This window comes from Suricata suricatta, chromosome 7 (assembly GCF_006229205.1).
Source record: "Suricata suricatta isolate VVHF042 chromosome 7, meerkat_22Aug2017_6uvM2_HiC, whole genome shotgun sequence".
Lineage (NCBI taxonomy): Eukaryota > Metazoa > Chordata > Mammalia > Carnivora > Herpestidae > Suricata > Suricata suricatta.
The window spans coordinates 70,921,063-70,943,376 of NC_043706.1; the positions used below are offsets into that span (position 1 = coordinate 70,921,063).

General features: G+C 36.0%; 1 long non-coding RNA gene and 1 pseudogene across 1 annotated transcript in view; one reads left to right on the top strand and one right to left on the bottom strand.

Moving 5' to 3' along the window:
- Window positions 1-10,818, bottom strand: part of LOC115296831 — a 37,251-nt gene extending 26,433 nt beyond the window's left edge. Inside the window, exons 1-2 of the long non-coding RNA XR_003911083.1 lie at window positions 10,731-10,818; window positions 3,400-3,536 (exon numbers count right to left, since the gene is read on the bottom strand). This is a non-coding gene — a long non-coding RNA (uncharacterized LOC115296831). The remainder of the gene's footprint in view (window positions 1-3,399; window positions 3,537-10,730) is intronic.
- A 693-nt stretch (window positions 10,819-11,511) lies between these two features.
- LOC115295271 lies at window positions 11,512-21,389 on the top strand (annotated as a pseudogene).
- Window positions 21,390-22,314: the final 925 nt, after the last annotated feature.

The window sequence follows — 22,314 nt, forward strand, 5'->3', positions numbered from 1 at the left end:
TGCTCTCCTTAATACCCATCACCCATCTACCCTATCCCTAATTCCCTCAATCAACTCTCAGTTTATTCTTTATCTTTAAGAGTCTCTTGTGGTTTGTTTACCTCTCTCTTCCCTCCCCCCATATATTCATCCGTTTTGTTTCTTAAATTTCACATGAGTGAAATCATGTAGTATTTGCCTTTCTCTAACTTATTTTGCTCAGCACAATACACCCTAGCTCCATGCACATCATTGCAAATTGCAAGATTTGATTCTTTTTGATGGTTGATTAATATTCCATCATATATAAACACCACATCTTTTTTATCGGTTCATCAGTCATTGGACATTTGGACTCTTTCCATAGTTTGGCTATTGTTGATAATGTTGCTATAAACAGTGAGGTGCATGTATCCCTCTGAATCTGTATATTTATATCCTTGGGTAAATACCTAGTACTGCAATTGCTGGATGGGAGTATAGTTCTATTTTTAATTTTTTGAGGAACCTCCATACTGTTTTCCAGAGTAACTAAACCAGCTTGCATTCCCACCAACAGTGCAAGAAGGTTCCCCTTTCTCTACACTTTGTTCTAATTGCTTACTTCATTCAATTAATTCTATGTGTTCTTGTGCAATTAGTAAATCTAAAACACTAATTGTTTTTGTTTCTTTTAGAGAGACAGAGAAAGAGAGCATGCAAGCAGGAGAGAGGTGCAGAAGGAGAGAGAAAGAATCTTAAACAGGCTCCAAGCTCAGCAGAGCCTGATGTTGGGCTCAATCCCATGACCCTGGGATCATGACCTGAGCCAAAATCAAAAGCTAGACATTCAACCCACTGAGGCACTCAGGTGCCCCCAAAACACTAATTGCTTTAAATGTACAATGCAACTTCATTTTGCTATACATAACTCTATAGTATCCATTTGTATATTTTCTCCTTTCAAAGCTTAATTATTATTTGTTTACCAAAGTAATAAATGTAAATAATTTAAGAATCAGAAAATACTACAAGGCTTATAATAGAACACATTTAGGATATCGGTTTGTTATTTGGTTGATAATTTCCTCCCCTTCATCATTCTTATACTCTACTTTTGAAATCTTTGTTATTAACACAATTCCCTCAGTGATATATTTCAATCCATCTGCTATCCTATGTTAAATAGTCAATAATTTTGTCTTCTTCTACTGTATGTATGCTTGTATGTGTAGTGTATATATACTTATATGTTTACATATGTGTATGTAAATATGTTTTAATGGATGCAACATCATCTCTCTCCTTTCTGAGGATATTTGTTTTAAGGTTTGCTTTTGTTGTTGAGGTCTTCTGCTTTTTTTCTATATTAAAGTCTTTTTTTTCTGGTCATTCATGGCAATTTATACTTAAAAGTATGGCTCTTAGACTTCAGGATTTGTCAACTGGTGAACTTTGCTATAGAGAAATTGGGTTGGGGTAGGGATCCCCTGAAGAGATAAATGGGTTCCCATAAATGTCAGTTTCTGTAGACTTTATTTTGAGCTGGTCAGTTTTTTCTAATCTCTTCTCTGGGAGCATATGCCTAGCCACCAGTGCTTTGGGAGTTGAGCTGTACCAGGGATCAAAGAGAACTGTTTTTCATGCAGACTCACATCATCCCCTTACTTTTAGTATGGTATCTCTTAGGCTAATCTTTCCACCCTAAGGTGGATCTAAGTTTGGTGGTACCTAAAGCTTATACATTTGGGGAAGCCCTCTTCCAGACAAAAAATAAAAAATAAAATTATGAAGGAAATTCATCACAGGGCCTTGGAAGGGACTTGTGCAAATGGGCAGCCTAAGGCCTAGGCTCCATTAGCTTCATGGTAAATCGGGCTCTTCAACCTGCCTTCTGCCAGGAACTGGAAGGGTGTGCCTGATTTATTGGCTGAAGAGGGCATCTGGGAGGTCTAACTGTTGCTACAGTTTTTTGGTTAATGTTAATTCTCTCCTTCTTCATCCCACCCTGTACCTCAGTTCTTCAGGAATAACCAAGATCTTCAAATCCTGAGCCTTTATGGCGTTTACAGTTCAGCTGGGGCACCTCTTGCAGGGGCATCTCTCATCGCAGGCACTTAGGCTTCTCCTTCCTCTGCTGAGCTGTCTTTTACCACTCATTCATCTCATCTCCATTTTCTAAGCTCTTGTACATATCTCTTAGCTGTTCTTATAACCCACCTTGCTCTTTTTGTTATAATGGGTTTATTCCTTTTTTTTAATCTTTATTTTTGAGAGAGAGAGAAAGGGAGAGAGAGAACTAGCAAGGGAGGGGAGAGAGAGAGAGGAAGACACAGAATCGGAAGCAGGCTCCAGGCTCCGAGCTCTGAACTGTCAGCACAGAGCCTGACATGTGGCTCGAACCCACAAACTGTGAGATCATGACCAGAGCCAAAGTCAGACATTTAACCAACTGAGCCACCCAGGGGTCCCATGGGTTTATTCCTTTTGACATTTACTTTGAAATCATTTATGTGGGACTTTATCAGAGTATAGAAATAACCAACCAGGCTCAATTGTCATGTTTAATTGGAAGCTTCATTCATCATTAAATATTTTTATGTCTGTCATTAATTATAATATTTTATTGCTGCTGAAATGACTTAATTATAAATCAAAACATTTGTTGTACTCCATATTTGAAAAATAAATACTTCAATGTTTTTATAATTTGGTATTTTTTTCAGCCAAGAAATCAACACTTTTTGACCCAAAAAGCTAGTATGCTTTCAAATTAATCAAGCTATGAAATTTCTGCAAAGAAGAATGTGCCATAAAAAGTCTACAATTTTTAAAAATAAAATTACAAAGTAATGTATGCTAATAAAGGAATTTGTAAAAATAATCCCTTTGCTTATATTCTTATGGAAGAAATGCCATAAAAATGCTTCATCTAGTTTATTCTTCTAGATGGTGTTCAATACGTGTTTGTTACATAAATAAATGCTCCTGGAAGTAGTCCTATGTTATCCACTCAGCTGAATTCATTTGTATGAAAACATTTCCTTTCCTAAACTACTCTCCAAACTCTTGGCAAATGATATATAAAAATACTTGTAGTAACTTTTCCCAAACTGTGGTCCTTGGAATCTCAGATTTGCAAGAATACTTTAATAAGCAAAATCTAAGAAAATGACCTGTAGACAAGTACATTTTATAAACTTGGCATTCAACAAAGTTAAACAAAAACAAAGTCTTTACTTCAAGGACTTCTTAGAGGCTTCCCTATGATAATATGCACTATGAATCTTTAAGAAGAGAATAATTATTAGTATTTCTCAAATATATTTACTACCAGTACTGTTTTAGGTAGCATACTATTTATTCCTGATAAAGAAAATTACTTCAAAGTATGGTCTGGAACATTTTTTTTTATCAACAGTAGATTTCCTGATTCTATACCTGTAAAAGATGTCATTTTCATCCTGAGGAGTTTCCATTCTAGATCTTGATCCAATTCCATGCTAGATCTTGATTTCTCAGGATTGCTCTATCTTGAAACTCTCTGGAATATCAGGCTGACTATGTTCCCATGGGATCTAAATGATGCAGGGTGAAATAAAAACCTGTGTCAGAGAACTCTTTATATTTGAGTTTTTGGGGAAAAACATAAATGAAAAAAGACGACAGCGGGATGGTATAGCACAAGATAGGCCATTCAAGTAGTCCTAAACCAAGAATCTTGCTTATGCCTGAGGATCTGGATTAATTTTAAGCAGAGTCAGGTAGAGAAAGAGATAACACCAATGGTAGTTATTAAGTGTTCTTTTCTCTCTGCTCTGCTCTTTAGTGTTTCCAAACTTCCTTTCTGCATGTACTAAACATGCACGTTTTAATATCCAGAGCCTCAGACTGACTGATCCAGAACTCTCCAGGGGAGGGACCTAGGAATGTGTATGCAAGAAAAGCTGCTTCTTAAGACTGGCAAGCTTAGGCAATACTGCACTCTGTACCACAACTGTGGGGCTTGCTTGTCTGCTCCTGACCGTGACATCCACTTTGTTCTCAAATCAATGCCAATTCTGTTGGAGAATCTGAACTTACTTTTGCCATATGCATCTAGTTTGCTTCAGATGCTGATTGTGTCATTTCTGAGCACAGCCTCTCATTTTGGTTCTGATTTTTTGTGTTTCCCTCTACTTAATATTTTGGGCAGGCATTCAATGGAGTGAATTGTCTCTAGGATTAATCTTGCCAGAGCAGCACAGAAGATCTGAATACCTTCCCCTATTATTTGAGGAAATTGAATGTTAAATAGATTCAAGGTAACTGAAGAATAGTTGGGGAAGAGGATTAAAACAATTGATTAACACAAAATTCAAACACTGGCAAAAAAGCAATAACTAAAAAGTATGATTTTTCTGTACTACATCTACCAGCTATGTAGATCTACTTGAAAGTCAGTAGTATTTTATGAATGATTCTAGAAATATGCTAATGCATTTATAAACATTTATGTAATATGTATGTGCATATTCTTTTTACATGGAGATATCATGCTACATGCCCTGTTTTGCTCATTTTTTTTTTTACCTAATTTATCTTGGAGATTATTCTAGATTGAATTGTGTCACCCTCCAAAATATGTTGAAATCCTATTCCCCAGTATCTCAAAAGGTAACATTATTTGAAAATAAGATCATTGCAAGGGCCTCTGGGTGGCTCACTCTAAGTGTCCCACTCCGGCTTAGGTCATGATCTCATGGTCTGTGAGTTAGAGCCCTGTGTTGGGCTCTGTGCTGGCAGCTCAGAGCCTGGAGACTGCTTTTAATTCTGTGTCTCCCTCTCTCTTTCTGCTGCTCCCCTGCTCTCTCTCTGTCTCTGTCTCTCTCTCTCAAAAATAAATAAACATGAAAAAAAAAGAAAAGAAGATCATCATAGGTGTGTTAAGATGATGTCATACGGGAGTAAGGCAGGTCCCTAATCGAACGTGCCTGGTGTCCTTATAAGAAGACACAGGTACATACAGTGAGAATGCTGCAGACAACAGAGGCAGAGATGGAGCTGATACAAGTGTAAGCCACGGAAGGCCAAAGCTTGGTGGCAAATCATTAGAGCTAGGAAGAGGCAAGAAAGAGCTATGCTTTACAAGATTTGGAGGGAGCCTGACTATGCCAACAGCTTAATTTTGGACTTCTAGTCACCAGGTCTGTGATACAATCAATTTTTATTGGTTTATGTCACATAGTTTGTGATACTTTTTTTTTTTTTTGGCTATTCTAGGAAAACTGATACAAAGATCTTTCCATATTTACAGAGAGCTGCTTCATTCTACTTGATAGCTGCATAGTATTCTATTGAATGGCTGAAGCATAATTTACTTACTTAGTCCTCTATTGATGGACATTTAAGTTGTTTTTAAACATTTCCCATTAGAAGCAATGCAAAATGAATAGCCTCATGTATGTCATTTCATATCTGTGTGAGATATCTTGGGTTAAATATATGGGAGTTGTAAACACTTAAATTGAAATAAGACGTTTTATACATAAACAAGAGAGAAATTATTATAACTTGAATAACCTTAAGTTTCCACAAACAGAGGATAATAATAAAATCGTGCTCAAACCAATAATGATGCTACATGGCAGGACTTTGTCTTGGCTCCTTTTTCATCCCTTCTTCTAACTGTTCATCTGCTATATGACCTTTTAAAAAACCCTTTTTTACCCCCTCTGGATCTCTGCTATACTTGAGTTTTTAGTGTTTTAATACGTAAGTTCTCAGGGTGGTTGTAAGGATCAAATGAGAACAAATTGTGAGGGACACCTGGGTGGGTCAAGTCAGTAAAGCATCGACTCTGGATTTTGGCTCAGGTCATGATCTCATGGGTTCATGGGATCAAATCCCACATTGGGCTCTGTGCTGGCAGTGTGGGGCCTGCTTGGGATTCTTTCTCTCCCTCTCTTCCTGCCCCTCCCCTGCTTACACGTATTCTCTCTCTCTCTCTCTCTCTCTCTGTATATGTATATATATATATATATATACACACACACACACACACACACACACACTAAAAAAGAAAAAATGTGAAAGGAATTGCCCCACATAAAGACAGGGAGTACTATTGTCTTTGCTTTAAACCAATGTCTGATAACTTTATTATGCTCTTCATCCACATTCTACACACACACACACACACACACACACACACAGTTGCTCTGGGTTATATATCTGTTTCTCACATTTGTTTTCATGTATTTGTAGTTTCTCATTGTCTCCTTTATATTTGCCCACAATAGTTACTATACTGTCTTTTTTACAAATGTTGCTTTCCAACTAATAAATATATATTCAGTGCTTATTCATGCTAAAATTTTCATCAATGAAAATTCTTTAGTTGCTGAAGATAGCCTGAGGATTTCTTTTTCTAGAATACAGTTCCTATGAACAACATTCTTTCTCTTTCTTCTTTTTTCAGATTAGAATAATGGTTGGGAATACATTTTGTAACCAATGGCGTGAAAACAATCCATACATTTAATTGTTACAGCTAATCCATACACAAAGGAAGGAGGTAATTTCACCTGTCTTCTTAAATCATGAAGACTTTTCTTTCGAGGCAGGGTTTAGCATTGAGACTGTGGTCACATGGTTATGATTCTTAGTATCCTTAGCCTTGTAGTCTGCCAAGAATAGTCAGAGCTAAAAGCAGGCTGTTGTTTATATGATATAATTGGTGAAGTGCTGGGAAGACCCCTAAGTCTTTACACATCTCCCCTAGAGCATTCCAAAGTACTTAAAATTCCTACCTTCAGAGTCAATGCTCTCTTTTGCTCAAATGTAAATACCCTGAAGGGATATCATAATAAACCATTATCAGTCATCAGCAACTCAGCATGAATTGGTCTATTAGATTTTTTCCTACTAATAATAGATGGCCAAGAAAAAAGTGAGAATTCAACAGAGAAGCTTTTACTAAAGTGAGTTGGTTACTGCTGCTGCCTCCACCTCCATGAAAGAACAATTTGGAGAGGCACTTTCCCCCATCACTCTTTTCACTCACCAACAGACCAGAATTCCTTTGGAGGGAGAGTACCGGGATTAGAGTCATCTAGAGAACCGAGCTAAACGGATCTTCTTCACTTGCCTGCAGGGTCAACTCTAGGCAATATTGTGAAGAAGTCACTGTTAAGTCTTCTTAAACTTTAAGTATGACAAGTAGAAGTATGACTCTGGAAAAGCTAAATGGTATCTGGCAGTCAAAATGGTTTATCACACTTCTTTAACAGATAATGTCCAACATTTATTTTTTGAACCAAGCTTCTCAACTGAGATGAGAGTACTCTGTACTCCTCTCTGTTTTCCCTTTTTCCCACTTCTGTCACTCTTACGGGGCCACTGATCTCCATTCATCTGGAAAGGGCTATTTGACTTCTTTGCTGAATATTTATGACTAACAAAATCTAGTTAATATTCTTCATATGTCCTACACACTGAAGCTAATCTCTGCACCCCAAGATCTGTCTGGAGGATTGAATGCCTGGCTTGTTGAGGCACTTCCTTCTCTCTCCCCTCTCTCTCCCCATCATTTGCAATTCTCATATGAGTAGAAAAACTATTGGAAAGAAGTAATATCTCATCTAGATAAAGCTGTCCAGACTCTTAGCCACATCGTTCAAGAATTCACATTCATTTCAGAAGCAGTAAAGAATTGTAAATTGAAAGTGTTCCATAGAGGAAACACTTTTTTGCTTGTGAACAGCAAACAAATTGTAGGTGGTTTCATAAATTAGATTTATCCATAGATGTTTCAACTCAAAAATTGTTCTCTGCTATTGGTTTATTGAACTTGTCATATTATCTCTTTATGAAATTTATCTGTTAGGAGAAAATTTTCTCTAAATAAAGAACTCCCCACTTCTTACAATAATATTTTTATTCTATTATTGGCTCTTTCTTTTCTGCCTAAAAACGTGCTTGAAACTTACTCCATCACAGAATTTTAAAAATCCCTTCCTGGACACAGTTTACTACTCAAGTGAAGGCTTCATGTCTCTCCTCTTCCTTGAGAAGCCTCCATGTCCTAACCTCTCACTTGCTCTTTAACTGATTATAATAATGTTGTTATTAATAATAGCTAATATTTATTAAGTGAGTAATGAGTGCCAGGCACTGCACAGTTTTATCCCATTTAAATTTTTGATGAATCCAATGAAGTCTAGGTATCAGCAGTAGCCTTATTTATACAGATGAGAACACAGGTTTAGAGGGTGTTAGTATGTTGTTCAGTAAATCAGACAGTTGATTGGATGTCAGAATGGAACTCCAGGTTTGTCCCCTAGATGCTATCTATACCACTGCTACTATACACAGTGTGTACTGTCCGTACCAACTCACTGTAATCAGTTGTTGCCTAATCATCATACCCAAGGGTTCATGTTCATTTTCTTCCTACTCAGCCTTTTCGATCTTCCCACAGCAGTTGCCAATGTTGGACATTTAGACCTTTCTCCATCCTTTGTTTCCACCATATTACACTCTGTTAGTTCTTCTACATTCTATTTTTTTACTTTGCTGACTTATTCTTCCTCTGTTTTTCTTTCTTTCTTCTTTTGTTTCATATTGGGCTAACGTGAATTTTGTTCTTCCTTCAAATGTCTTCCCTGGGTGATCTTAATGACCCCTATGTCCTCATCAATCATCCCAACTCAAATTCCAGTGGTCTTTTCTTTTGAGCTTCAGTTTCATCTCCACTCATAGGCACCACAAACTAGGAATATCTGAATCAAACACATAATCTTTCATTCAAAGCCTTTTGGTCCCTCTGCATTCCCTCACTCATATTAAAACCTAGTTTATATAAACATACAAGCCTGAAGATGGGTAAAAGGCATCTTTTTAAATATCTCTCTTTCTTTCATTTTTACATTTAATTGGTCATTATATCCTGTGTATTCTAATTTTTAAATTTAAATATTAGCATCTCTACTGCTATAACTCAGACCCATATCCTACCTCATTTCTTTTGAGGTTAAGTGCTATGTATTGTACTTTATTGTATTACCTATAATACAATCCCTAGCCCAATTTGAGGCATCAGATATTTGTTGAGTATTGATAAAGATCTACCTAACACTTATATTTCATGAAGATTACCATACTGTCCAATACTAATACAGCACTTATTATTCAGTAGATTTAAAATGTGTGAGCTTATTGCCTTATTTAATATTTACAAACTTCTTTTGAAGTAGGTACAATTATTACTCCCGTTTTATATATGGAGAGACAGACATAGGGAAGTGAACTGATTTCAAGTTTATACAGCTTAATAAATGACAGAGCTGGATTAGATCACAGTTCGGCTTGAAATCCATTCTCTCAAATCATTGAACTTCCTTACATTTCCTTTTGCTCTGCTTTATGTATTACACTGAAGTCCTAATTATTTTTCCATTATAGCTATGAGGATATAATGGTTACTCAATTCACAAACTTATAGATCTGAAAGTAAATTCATATTCTCAGCTTTATCCAACCCCTCAACTAATTCTAGAGCAATTCAGAATCAAATCTGTTCAGAGTTTAAAAGGAAACTTGAGATTAAAGTGGGTTCTACTGGTCCATCAACAAGTGGAGATGCAAACAACTAGCATGGTCTATAACCCAAAGAAAAATTAGACCTCAGTAGCTTTATCTGGGCCTCCTGGTGAATATTAGCCCTGTCACATTGGACAATAGGTAGGACTGTTGAAAAGATAAGACTATAAGACAAGACAAAACATAGCACAGAGCTGCCATTTAGGACAAAGTGAGTAAATGCTGTAGAGTGAGTAAAAATACAAGACAGGTCCACATGGAGGAGTGGATTTATGTCAATATTGTAAAGGAGGCAAGAATGCAAAGAAACTGAGAGCCAAGGTGGGTCATAGGTGAGAGAAGAGCAAAGAGCAGAGAGAAGAAGAGAATGTGGGCAGAGACATGTGTGCCTTCGAAATGAGGGTAAAGTTACTTTATATGTCTTACACTCTGTGGTAGATTTTTGAACTGATTATCAGAAGACTTGCTTATAATTTGATTTTACCATCAATCAGAAGTGTGACCCTGGAAAAGTTACTTGAACTATCTGGAACTCACTTTTCTCATATGCAAAATCAAATTTCAACAAGGTAATCTCTGATAGTTATATAGTTACAAAATCTAGTATCCTTTACACAATGGTCTTAATTTTTTATCATGAATTCTTATTAGCAAAGAAATCGAATAAGTACTCTCATTTAGGAAAGTGCTAGATGGTCAAATTTGTAAATTATTTATAATATATTAACCTGTACAAGCACTACTTTATTAATTTACTAACATTAAGTATGTGAGGAAAACCCAAAAATAGAAACATAACAATCTTAAACAACACAGTTAAATGTCTTGTCAATTGTCATGTATTATATAATCATTAACTAGTATCTCAAGGCACAGTATACAAATAGGGTGAGGTTTATCATTATAATGGATATAAATGCCTATTTAAAATAGCCCTAGACAATTTAACATTTTTGCCCACTACTTGTTAGATCTGATTAGATTTATATTACTTTTATATTGCAGTTTGGTTGACAATGATCTCTTTCTTGAATTTAGAGAAGTATCAACAATGTCAGTTTCTTGTTCATTTGCTTTTTCATACCAGTATTATCTTCATTATGAAGTTTATTTGAAGGAATCTTTTAAAAACATGTTCCATTATGTAAGCATTAATTCAGTTAATTAGACATTACATAAATGCATTTCACCTGACATTTTGGATGGCCTCAATAACAGCCCCTGTGTGAAGGACTAGCAGGTTGTTTTCTCGGGAAGTGATCTTCAGAAGCACAAGGGCACAGTGACACACAGGGTGTGCTATTAAGCACATTGCTGCTGTGGGCTCAATCCCAATAGTGACCTCATAGAAGCTATGGTGGACACACCGCAGAATCATCCTTTCCTGGATGATTAGGGCAGCTGGGGGCATTTATCCACCAGCTTTCCTTCCCCATTGGTTGATGGCTTTTGCCAGTGGATTTAACTCTCCTTCACTTGTGGGTTACACTTGTCATTGGCAGAGAAAACTCCAAACTCCTGTGGTGCTGGAGAATTAGGCAAAGAGAGATGCCGGTGCTAGCTGTGGAAGGGTTTTAGCGTGCTGCCAACCGTCTACACCTAAGGAGAATTCAAGTGGGCTCGGCAAGTATGGGGCATGGTATCTGCAGTGTCTGCTACCCGGCTCATGGTGAGGATTAGGATTAAGGTTAGGACCAGTAAACCATGATAAACTGAAGCAAAGAAAGGACTGGCATCATCTCTCCCTTTATTTCCTCAGGATATATTGAGTTCCACATTTTGGCAATCTATTTATTACAGTAATAATAAAGTATATATTTTTAGACAAAATATGTTAAGTGGAAGTCCTAATATTTTCTTTCTACATTTTGAAAGTCATTTTGTATGTCTCTTAGGGGCCTGCCTCTAATTTATGATCAGCTCCCCAGAGTGGGTGACCCAAGTGCCATCTAGGCTCCTTAAGCTGCTGAGATGTGCCTTCTGAGAAGGCTACTTCAGTCCCAGGAAGACATGCCAGGTGTTGCAGATCCTGGCAACTTTTATGTCTCTAACACAAAATTGAGGGCTTTTGGGAGCAGCACACCTGCATACTCTCCAAGGACAAGTGCCAGAATACCATAGAAGCCTCTGGAGGGCGTGAAAATATCAAAAAGTCCTCTTACAGGAAATAGTTAAGTGAGCAGCTGCCTATTCAAGAAAATGCACTAGAAGGAGGAAGAAAATGCCATCTATCTGCATATAAGCTGATCTATAGAACAAGTTTAATTATTGTATCATCCATATTGGCGGAGCCAACATTTTCTCTAAACATAGCTTTGGCGTTATCATAATTCTATACATGAAGTCAGACAAATTAATTGGACAATTTGACATTTGAATGACATTGATTTGGTAACTCCTATTTGCTAAATACCTATAAAAAATAGTGTGAGTTATAAAAAGATGAGTAAAACTCAGTGTCTTATTTATAATATAAGAGGGAAATATTGCATTGCATATAGGTAACCAGAAAGCAAGGGGGAAGTAGACAAGATCCATAAGAAAAATACCAAGGGCTGAAAAAATTCTAAAATAAAAAAATTATTTCTGTACTAAGCAATTTATTATTTCTTGTGATAATAGCTAATCCCAGTCCAAATTCCATGCCTTGAAATTGGTCCACTTGTGAGTCCACCAGCTAAAGTTTAATAGCAAGCAACCTTGGGCTTAGAAAAGACAGAGAAGTCTGAGATGAATTTTTAACTAGTGATAACTGCCAGGGGCTCTAAAAATGTTCTCAAGAGACAAATCAGGATACTTATCTGGTTCCTAATTACATTTAAAAAATCTAATGTTTCGTGGCCTGTTTTTAAGACAAACTTTTAGGAATACAAAAGAAACAATGGAAAAAAGAGTGCAATATTTGTACTGACAATATATTGTTGTAGTTTTTTGAGCATGAAAATATTTTCTTAATAGGTTTTACATAAAATGGAAACAGATATATTAGATGTCTTTTTTCTTAGCTAGAAATCAATTTGTAATGAGATTATACATATGAAAACATTTATAACAGATATTTTAATAGAAAACCAAGTTTAGTAAAGCTATTTGGAACTGTAATAAATAATATTTCATGCTCAAGTAACTAGGAATTCTATACTTTTCATATTACAACTTGAGATCTAATAAGTACATTTTTTCATTCTGTCCAAAGACGAAAAAATGTTATAATGAATTGCTTACAATAAGTGTATTTGTCACATTGGCTATATGGGACATATATTTGACAACTTTTTATTTATTTATTATTAGTATTTAAACATTGAAATATAGTTGACATACAATGTCATATTTCAGGTGTACAACATAGTGATTTGACAATTCTATACATTATTCAATGCTCACTGGGATAAGTGTAGTCACCATAAAATGTTATTATATTATTGATTATATTCCCTATGCTGTACTTTTCATCCTTGTAATGTATTTATTTTATTACTGAGTCTTAATCTCTTTCACCCATTTCACCCATCTCCCAAGCCTTCTGGCAACCACCAGTTTGTTCTCTATACTTATGATTCTGTTTATCTTTGTTGTAAGTGAAATCATATGGTATTTGTTTTCCTTTGTCTGACTTATTGCACTTCATATAATACCTTCTAGATCCATCCATGTTATTGCAAATGACAAGATCTCATTCTTTTTTGTGACTGAGTAACATACCATTAAATATATAATTATATATACAATATATACCATTATATATCATATATATACACACATACCACATCTTCTTTATCCATTCATCTATTCATGATCACTTGGGTTGCTTCCCAATTTTGGCTGTTGTAAATAAAGCTGCAATAAATATAGGAGCGCATATCTTTTTGAATTCATGTTTTTGTTTTCCTTGAGTAAATACCCAGTACTGAAATGACTGGATCATATGGTATTTCTACTTTTAATTTTTTGGGAAAGCTCCATACTGTTTTCCACAGTGGTCACACCCATTTACATTCCTACCAACAATGTATGAAGTTTCCCGTTTCTCCACATCCTCATGGACACTTGTTATTTCTTTTCTTTTTGATACTAGCCATTCTGACTGGTGTGAGGTGGTATCTGATTGTAGTTTTGATTTATATTTCCCTGATAATTAGTGATGTTGAGCATCTTTTCATGTGTTGGTTGGCCATCTGTATGTATTTTTTTTAATGTCAATTCAAGCCCCCTGCCCATTTTTTAAAATAATTTATTGTCAAACTGGTTTCCATACAACACTCCTGCTCATTTTTAAATCAGATTGTGCATGTATTTGCATGTGTGTGTGAGTTTCATCAGTTCTTTACATTTTTTAGATATTAACTCTTTTTTTAATATGTATTTATTTTTAAGAGACACAGAGTGCAGGATGGGGAGGAGCAGAGAGAGACAGAGACACAGAATCTGAAGCAGACTCCAGGCTCTGAGAGCTGTCAGCAGAGCCCTGATTCAGGCTCCAACTCACAAACCTGCGTGTTCATGACCTGAGCCAAAGTTGCATGCTTAACTGACTGAGCCACCCAGGAGCCCCTACATATTAACTCTTTATCGATTATGTCAGTTGCAAATATCTTCTTTAGTCAGTAAGTTGCCTTTTTGTTTTGTTGATGGCTTCCTTTGCTGAGCAATAGTTTAATTTGCTTTTGTTTTCTTTGCCTGAGGACACAGATCTGTAAATATGTTGCTAATGCTGAATTCCAAGAGATTACTGCCTTCTTTCTTTTAGGAGTTTTATGGTTTCAAGTCTCACATTTAGGTCCTTAATCCATCTTGAGTTTCTTTTTGTGTATGGTGTAAGAAACTGGTCCAATTTCATTCTTTTGCATGTAGCTGTTCAGTTTTTGCAACACAGTTTATTGAAGAAACCATTTTTCCCCATTGTATACTCTTGCCTCCTTTATCATAGATTAATTGACCATATAGGCATGGGTTTATTTCCATCCTGTTCGTGGATCTAGGCATCTATTTTTGTGACAGCACTATACTTTTTTGATTACTATAGCTTTGTAGTTTACCTTGAAATTTGGGGTTGTGATACCTCCAACTTTGTTCTTCTTTCTCAAAACTGTTTTGTCTATTTAGATAACTCTTTAAAAACATTTCAGTTACTACCTCCAAATTCGTTTTTATAGGGTGCTTGGGAGGCTCAGTTGGTTGAGTGTCCGACTTCGGCTCAGCTCATGATCTCACAATTTGTGAGTTCAGCCCCCACATCAGGCTCACTGCTGTCAAAGCAGAGCCTGCTTCAGATCTTCTCCCTGCTTTCTTTGCCCCTCCCCTGCTTGCATGCTCTCTTTCAAAAAAAAAAAAAACATTAAAAAAGTAATCTACCAAATTAGTATATTCATATATTTTTTTAATGTGAGCTCTGATAAGCTTTGTTGAAACTTCAAAACTTCTCGTAACACCAAGCTGCTGAAGTACCAAGCTAAATTCTGTTGTTTGATGGAGTGAATATGAATCTATATCATGAAAAGTGTATTATTGTCGGCCCACCAAGTTTTCTGTCTGCCTCAGGCAAGGATTATCACTCCGTTGAGTGAGCCAGTAAACCAGATTTGCATCTGGAGGCTGGAGATTGCCATTTCCTGGTCAAAATAACTTTTGGCGACTGTCTTGCTGAGCTAGACGTGAGTGGCCAAGGCACACAAAAGATCAAAACCATATTCAGTGTTAGTTCTCCATCCCCCAAGATTGCTAAGGCAAAGTCGGGGCGCTTGTTTGATATGCATTTGACTCTGTAGCCTGCCTAGGTCAGCTTGCCTTGTCTTCCCCCCCCTGAAGACTATATAAAGAACAGTTCTTTGAATAAACGCTCTCTTTCGCCTGATCTGAGAACCGTGAGTTCTGTCTTTACTCTCTGTGTCTCCCTCTCCGGCCCCTCTTTTTCTCTCCCTTACTCAGGAGAAGGACCCACGACGATTCTCCGCCCTGCTGGTTGGGGCGGATGAAACAGGTACCACCGAACGCCGGGACGAGCAGCCCCGGCCCTCGGGTTACAACATATTATTTTTAAACTTTTTTTTCAGACAGGGTGTTTATCTTTTTTTCTTCAAGGAGGAGAGTAAAAGAAAGGTCAGTTTCCATTAGACGTACTATAATATATAGGGTACCTGCGTGGCTCATTCAGTTGTCTAACTTTAGATCAGGTCATGATCTCATGGTCCTTGAGTTCAAGCCTTGTGTTGGGCTCTGTGCTGACAGCTCAGAGCCTGGAGCTTGCTTCAGATTCTGGATCTCCCTCTCTCTCTACCCCTTCCTCACCTGGTCTGTCTCTCTCTCTCTCTCAACTATAAATAAACAATAAAAGATGAAAAAAAGTGCTATAATATAATTTCTAAACTGTTTTTCTAGAAGTTAAAAATTATTCTAAAATCGTATTAGCTAAGAAGGTATCAGATTGATTATTAAAGGATTTCAAATTGCACTAGGATTAAAGTAGGTGACTGAGACTCTTAATTAGTTTGTAATCCATCCATCCACATCCATCCATCCACCCACCCATCTACCCATGTAGTCCTTCAATAGGTGCTCTGCTTGGCAGTGAGTATACACAAGAGTAATTTTTGTGAGTGGTATAATCTAGGGATCCAGGATCATTTTCATGTAGATATCCAGCACCATTGTTGAAGAGACTATCTTTTCCTTTTCCTTTATTCTATTAGTTTTTTTTATAGCCATGTCAAAGTTCTTTAGCCATATATGTGAAGGTTTATTTCTGGCCTTTAGTTTATTTTTGAATGAACTCATGTCTACAATGATTAGATGACCCTTGAAGAAGTATTTAATTCATAACTTCGTCTATCAGCCTGCAGGAGTGTAAGTACTCCACCATTTACTAACTATGTGATGCTAGACAATTTACATTTCTGTGACCTATTTTGTTTATCTGTAAAACAACAACAATAATAATAGTGCCTCCCTCATCACAATCCCAGGCTTTAGCCTCTACTGCAAAGTTGTAATCATCAAGACAGTATGTTATTGGCACAAAAACAGACACATAAACCAATGGAATAGAATAGAGAACCCAGAATTGGACCCACAAATGTATGGCCAATTAATCTTTAACAAAGCAGCAAAGAGTTTCCAGTAGAAAAAAACAGCCTCTTTAACAGGTGGTGCTGGGAGAACTGGACAGCAACATGCAAAAGAACAAAACTAGACCACTTTCTTACACCACACACAAAAGTAAGCTCAAAATGGATGAAGGACCTGAATGTGAGACAGGAAACCATCAAAACCCTCGAGGAAAAAGCAGGAAATAGCCTCCTAGACCTCAATTGTAGCAATTTCCTACTCAACACATCCCCAAAGGCAAGGGAATCAAGAGCAAAAATGAACTATTGGGACCTCATCAAGATAAAAAGCTTCTGCACTGCAAAGGAAACAATCAAGAAAACTAATAGGCAACCGACAGAATGGGAAAAGATAGTTGCAAATGACATATTGGATAAAGGGCTAGCATCCTAAATTTATAAGAAACTCACCAAACTCCACACCCAAAAAACAAATAATCCAGTGAAGAAATGGGCAGAAGACATGAATAGACACTTCTCCAAAGAGGACATCCAGATGGCCAACAGACACATGAAATGATGCTCAGTGTCACTCATCATCAGAGAAATACAAATCAAAACCAAACTGAGATACCACCTAGTGTCAGTCAGAGTGGCTAAAATGAACAAATCAAGAGACTATAGAAGCTGGTGAGAATATGGAGATCCCCACCTACACTGTTGATGGGAATGTAAACTGGTACAGCCACTCTGGAAAACAGCATGGAGGTTCCTCAAAAAGTTAAAAATAGAATTCCCCTATGACCCAGCAATAGCACTGCTAGGAATCTACAGGGGATACAGGAGTGCTGATGCATTGGGGCACATGTACCCCAATGTTCATAGTGGCACCTTCAACAGTAGCCAAATCATGGAAAGAGCCTAAATGTCCGTCAACTGATGAATGGATCAAGAATATGTGGTTTATCTATACAATGGAATACTACATGGCAATGAGAAAGAATGAAATCTGGCCGTTTGTAGCAACATAGATAGAACTCGAGGGTGTTATGCTATGTGAAATGAGTCAGGCCAAGAAAGACAGACACTTATATCTGAAAACTTATGTTTTCACTCATAAGTGGAATAGGAGAAACTTAACAGAGGACTATAGGGGAGGGGAAGGGGAAAAATAGTTGGGGAGAAGGAGGGAGGCAAACTATGAGAGACTCTTGAATACTGAGAACAAACTGAGGGCTTAGGGGAGTGGAGGGGAAGGAGGGTGATGGAAATGGAGGACGGCACTTATGGGGATGAGCACTGGGTGTTATATGGAAACCAACATTACAATAAACTATAAAAGAAAAACAATAGTGCCTCCCTCAGGACAGGATTTTAAAGATTAAATAAAAGAAAACTTGTTGAAAATGTTTGATATATATAAAGTACTCAAAAAAAAAACTTAGCTATTATAATTGCCTCTTTTACACAATTTTACTAGGGCTATACATTGTATAATTAGTTATCCAACATAATTATAGCCCCCTAAGTATCTTCAGATGGTTTCTTATACATTTTAGGATTGCTCCATTTCCATAAAAATGTCAATGTACTTTTTATAGAGATTGCATTGAAGCTGTAGATCACTTTGGGTAGTATGGATATTTTAGCAATATTAATTCTTCGAATGTATATGTTCATTTCCTCAATTTTTTTCTTCAATGTTTATAGTTTTCATTGTTCAGTTTTTTCACATTCTTGGTTAAATTTGTTAATACTTGGCTAAGTGTTTTCTTTTTTTGCTGCAATTGTAAATTGCATCTCTTTTGAATAGTTCATTGTTGGTATATAGAAACACAACTGGTTTTTGTGTGTTGATTTTGTATCTTGCAACTTTACTGAATTTAGCAGCTCTCACGTTTTTTGGTGGAGACTTTAGGGGTTCCTATACTTAAAATCATGTCATCTACTTAGGGAAATTTTTACTTCTTCCTTTCTGATTTGGATGCCTTTCTTTTCTTGCCTACTCACTCTGGCAAGGTCTTCCAGTAATATAGTAAATAGAACATGGTGAATAAAGAAAAGCATTTCTGTGTTGTTACTGATCTTAGAGGAAAACCTTTTGGATTTTTACTGTTGAGTATGTTAGCTTTGGGCTTGTTAAATCTGGCCTTTATTATGTTAAGATATATTCTTTCATTACTTAATATATTGAGTTTTTATCATGAAAGGATGTTGGATGTCGTCAAATGCTTTCTCTGCATCTGTTGAGAGCATCACACAATTTTTATCCTTTACTTTTTAACCTACTGATTTGTGTATATTGAACTATCCTTGCATCCCAAGGATAAATCCAACTTGATCATGATATATTATCCTTTTAATGTCATGTTAAATTCAATTTGTTAGTATTTTTTCATCTACATTCATCACAATTATTTTTATGGAATTCTGTTTCCTTGTAGTGTCCTGTCTGGCTTTGGTATCAGTGCAATGCTGCCTCATAAGATGATTTGGAATGTTCCTTCCTCTTCAGTTTTTAAAAAGAGTTTGAGGAGGATTGGTATGAATTCTTTTTTTAAGTGTTTGGTAGAATTCACTAGTGAAGCCATTTGTTCATGGGCTCTTCTTTATTGGGAGATTTTTGACTATTGATTCGATCTCCTTACTAGTTATAATCAGACTTCCTATTTCTTCATGATTCAGTCTTGGTATAATGTATGTTTGTAGGCATTTGTCCTCCTCTAGGTTGTCTAATTTGTTGGCATATAATTTTTTATAGTATTCTCTTACATAATCCTTTGTATTTCTGTGGTATCTTGTTACTGCTCTTTTGTTTCTGATTTTATTTATTTGGGTCCTTTTTTTTTTAACTTCTAGGTAAGTCTGGCTAAGGGTTTATCAATTTGGTTAATCTTTTCAAAGAATCAGCTCTTGGTTTCACTGTTTTCCCTTTCCCTTCCGTTCCCCTATTCCTTCCTACCTTCCTTCCGTCCTTCCTTCCTTTTTTTTTTTTTTACCCCTATGTCATTTAATTCTGCTCTGATCTTTATTATTTCCTTCCATCCATTCACCTTGAGTTTTATTTGTTCTTTTTGTAGTTACTTTAGGTGTAAGTTTAGATTTTTTTAATGTAGGCTTTTTCTTGTATCTAGAGGTAAGTCTATGTTCCTATATATTTCCCTCTTAGAATTGCTTTTGTTGTATCTTAAAGATTTTGGACCATTATGTTTTTTCATTTTTATTTGTTTCCTTGTAATTTTTAATATCTTCTTTGATTGTTTCATTGACCCATTGCTGTTTAGTATTGGGTTATTTAGTATTATGTTGTTTAGCTTCCACATGTTTGTATTTTTCCAGTTTTTTTTTCTTGTAATTGATTTCTAATTTCAAATTGTTGTGGTCAGAAAAGATTGATGTTATAATTTCAATCTTGTTAAATTTACTGAAGCTTATTTTGTGGCAAAACATGTGATCTATTCTGGAGAATGTTCTACGTGCAGGTGAAAAGAATGTGTATTCTGTTGTTTTTGAATGGAATGTTTTATATACATATGTTACATCCATCTGGTCTAATGTGTCATTCAAAGACATCGTTTCCTTATTGATTTCTGTCTGGATAATCTCTCTATTGATGTAAGTGGGGTATAAAGTCCCCTACTATTATTGTATTACCATTAATTTCTCTCTTTATGTTCACTAATATATGCTTTATGTATTTAGGTGCTCTAATTTGGGGTACGTAGATATTTACAATTATTATATCCTCTTGTTGGATGTCCCTTCTTTCATTTCTGATGTTTTTGTTTGTGTGTTTTTTCTTTTTTCTTAGCTGAGTTTGTCAATTTGTTCAATGTTTTCAAAAAAACAGTTCTCCATTTTATTGATCTTTTCTATTGGTTTTCTAGTTTCAAATTCACTTATTGTTTCTCTGATCTTTGTTATTTCTTCCTTTTTGCTAGTTTTAAGCTTATTCTTTTTCTAGTTTCTCAAGGTATAAGTCTAGGTGGTCTATTTGAAATAGTTCTTTTTTCTTAAGTAGACATATATTGTCCTCTTGGAATTGCCCCCTTAGGCCTGTTTTTGACCTCCATCATAAGAATCAGCTGTCTGGTGGCTCCTACTGTCATACCATCCTCTCATATCACTGCTGCTGCTGAGTCTAGATGTATCCTTATTGGGAATAAGTCTCCCAACTTTGAGGCCAATACTATCATTGGCCACATTTATTTCCACGACTCTCTGGGAGAAACATGGGGCAATCTTTTGTCCCATGCATGAGACTTTACCCCAATGTGTACTACAAAGCTTGGCAGAGCAGCAAATCTGGCACCAAATTTATCAAGAGGAAAGTTAAAGATAATTGCTCTTTTAATAGACAGTGTTGAAGACTCTTGCCTGGAGCAAGGGTATCAATGCTTTACAATGGTGAGAAGTCCACAGGAGTGTTACCTTTTTCAATCATTGATGATAAGAATTAGGACTTTACTATCCTATTGGGCATGCTGGACTCAGCAGAGAAGGATGAACAGGGCATGCCTCTGAAGCTTGTGTGATATTTATTTTTGGTCCTGATAAGAAATTAAGCTGTTATCCTCTATCTAGCTACCACCAGCAGGAGCTTTGATGACATTCTCAAAGTAGACATTTCTTTTAACCGGGCAATAGAAAAAAGAGTCTACACCCTGGTTAACTGGAGGAATGGAGAGTGTGACCGTCCTTCCAACCATCCCTGAAGAGGTAACTAAACAATTTTCCCCTAAGGGAGTTTTAACCAAAGTGCTTCCATTTGGCAGGAAATATCTCAGATATACTCCCCGGCCTTGAGCTTCTCTAAGAAGTTGGTGATGGAACTGCTTACTTAGCACCGTGAGCCAGAGGATGCTAGTTGCTAGTCATATTTTGCTACAGCGAGCAATTTTGTACACACATCCTGGTATCGTCCAAAAAAATTTGATTTTGTCCCAGTTTGGTATGTTGTGTTTCTGTTTTTGTTTAAATATATATTTAAAAATATATTTAAATATATATATATATATATATTTGTTTTTCCTTTTGATTTCTTCTTTGATCCATTTGTTGTTCAGAACTGCATTGTTTAATTTCCACATATATTTTTAAATTTCCAGCTTTCTTCTTGTTACTGATTTCTCATTTCATACAATTGTATTTGGAAAATATACCTGGTATGATTTCAGTCTTAAATTTGTTAAAACTTGTTTTGTGGCCTACCATATGAGCTACTCTAGAAAATGTTCCATGTGCACTTGAGAAGAAAATGTATTCTGTTGCTATTGGATAGAACATTCTATACATGTCTATTAGGTCCATTTGGTCAAAAGTATAGTTCAAGTCTAGCATTTCCTTATTATTTTTTTCTGTCTGTATGATCTATACATTGTTAAAAGTAGGGTACTGAGTCCACAGTTATTACTGAATCATCTATTTCTGCCTTCAGATATGTTAAAATTTGCTTCATATAGTTTTTTTAAATATTGTTAGATACTCCAATGAGGGTACATATATTTTACAATTATTATGTCCTGCTGATGAATTGACCCCTTTATTAGTATATAATGACATTTTTTGTCTCTTATTAGAGGTTTTTTTTACATAAAGTCTTTTTTCTGATATGTTTATCTTTTTTCATTTTAATTTCCATTGTCATTTGCATGAAATGTCTTTTTTCATCTTTTAGTTTCAGCCTATGTGTGTTCATAAAACTGAAGTAAGTCTCTTGTAGGCATCACAT